This window comes from Prunus avium, unplaced genomic scaffold (assembly GCF_965620075.1).
Source record: "Prunus avium unplaced genomic scaffold, drPruAviu1.hap1.1 HAP1_SCAFFOLD_113, whole genome shotgun sequence".
NCBI classification, from domain to species: Eukaryota; Viridiplantae; Streptophyta; class Magnoliopsida; order Rosales; family Rosaceae; genus Prunus; species Prunus avium.
Genome location: NW_028276941.1, coordinates 40001 through 42500, shown reverse-complemented (window position 1 = coordinate 42500; position 2500 = coordinate 40001).

Below are 2500 nucleotides of genomic sequence, written 5' to 3'. Positions count from 1 at the left end.
CGCAGCTTGCGCGCGGCGTGCGCGCAGCATGCCGGCAGCCTGCGCGCAGCATGCCGGCAGCCTGTGCGCAGCGTGCGCGCTGCTCAGCCTGTCGACAGAAATTTTCGAAACTTGTCCTGCCATGCGCGCGCGCAGCGTGCGCGCAGCATGCCGGCAGCGTGTGCGCAGCGTGCGCGCTTGGGAGCCTGGCCGCAGAATTTTTCGAAACTTGCAATGCCATGCGCGCGCACAGCTTGCGCGCAGCGTGCGCACAGCATGCCGGCAGCGTGCGCGCAGCATGCCGGCAGCGTGTGCGCAGCGTGCGCGCTTGGGAGCCTGTCGACAGAATTTTTCGAAACTTGCCATGCCATGCGCGCGCACAGCTTGCGCGCAGCGTGTGCACAGCATGCCGGCAGCGTGCGCACAGCATGCCGGCAGCGTGTGCGCAGCGTGCGCGCTTGGCAGCCTGTCGACAGAATTTTTCGAAACTTGCCATGCCATGCGCGCGCACAGCTTGCGCGCAGCGTGTGCACAGCATGCCGGCAGCGTGCGCACAACATGTCGGCAGCGTGCGCGCTCGGGAGCCTATCGACAGAATTTTTCGAAACTTGCCATGCCATGCGCGCGCACAGCTTGCGCGCAGCGTGCTGATTCTGTCGACAGCGAGGCTAGCGAAACTTCTCCTGCCATGGCGTGCGCGCAGCGTGCTGACTCTGTCGACAGTGAGGCTAGCGAAATTTGTCTTGCCATGGCGTGCGCGCAGCTTGCGCATTCGGTCGACAGTGAGGCTAGCGAAACTTGTCCTGCCGTGGCCTGCGCGCAGCCTGCGCGCAGCATGCGCGCAGCATGTGCGCAGCATGCCGGCAGCCTAGTTCCAGATTTTTTCAAATGTCGACAGAATTTTTCAAACCTTGTCAAACCCCATTTTTATTGAAATTTCCTCGCACAATAAGCTCCCCATAAGTAGTCTATGATTTTTAGTACCTTCTCCAAGTTACAAAACTAAAAAATTCCTCCCGGATTTGTTTTAATGATTTTTTCAATTTTACGACTTCTAAAAATAATAAAAAATACTTCCCGACTTCAAATATTTATGAAACTTTTTCCCATCAGAGATTGCATGTTTCTTAGTATCCCTGCAAAAAATCACGTCCAAATACCTTGTATTGAATTATTTAGAGCCCATTATGACTCCTCGCGCATAGGTGATGTCTCTTCCTGTCAAAGGGCTAAATGCATAAAATGCTATATAGGGGGGTGTGTGTTGCCTGCATATGCATGGCAGCCCATGCCCTCCTAGCTGCAGCCCCCTTCCCCCACGCCACACCCATGTCATGTTGCCTCGATATGTTGCCTCGATATGTTGCCTCGGTATTATGGGTTTGGTGTCGGGGTCGGGGGGCTGCCACCCATGGCGGTGGTGGCCGGAATCCGGCCGCCGCCACCACGCCGCCGCCATGGGTGAGGGGGAAAAAAAAAGGCGTGGAAAGTTGCGAAATGGGGTTGTCTAGGCTTTTTTTTGGCATGGAAGAGCATGGAGTGCTAGGAACTCCTTCTCAAATGCGCGGGCATGTCGACCACAACCTCATTTCGCAACAACAACCACCCGTGTGGGGTGGCGGTGGGTGGATAGTCGCGGATTGGGGCTTGCCAAGCCAATGTTTTCAAAAAAATTCATCAAAATTAAAAACAAATGTTTTGTTGCCTTCGGATTTGTGGGCGAGCGGTGAGTCGGAGTGGAGCCGGTAAAGTTTAACCTCGGTGTGCACGGTTGTTTTTAGAAACTCAATCCAATGCCGGGGACGTTGAAAGTGACGCTCTTATGAGTTGCAAACCCGCAAGATTTAAAGAACCTTTTCAAAAAAAATTCAAACCAACAAGATTTAAAAACAGAAATTTTCATCAAAATGAAAAACAAATGTTTTGTTGCCTTCGGACTAGTGGGCGAGCGGCGAGTCGGAGCGGAGCCGGTAAAGTTTAACCTCGGTGTGCACGGTTGTTTTTAGAAACTCAATCCAATACCGGGGACGTTGAAAGTGATGCTCTTATGAGTTGCAAACCCACTAGATTTAAAGAACCTTTTCAAAACAATTTCAAACCAACAAGATTTAAACCAACAAAATTAAAAACAAATGTTTCGTTGCAAACAAATTGTGGGCGAGCGGCGAGTCGGAGTGGAGCCGGTAAAGTTTAACCTCGGTGTGCACGGTTGTTTTTAGAAACTCAATCCAATACCGGGGACGTTGAAAGTGACGCTCTTATGAGTTGCAAACCCACAAGATTTTAAAAACTTTTTGAAAATGTTTCTTCTAAATGACACATTTTGATCCTTGGCAAGTGCTCAATCCGTAACTATCCAATCACCGCCACACCACACCGGTCGGGAGTGTGTGAATGGTGTGCTTCCCGGGGTTGGCATAGATAATCTTTCGCATCGACAATCTTTTGCATGCGAGGGAATGTCTATGCCAACCCCGGGAAGCACACCATTCACCCACTAGTTGTGGGCGACGATGGGTTG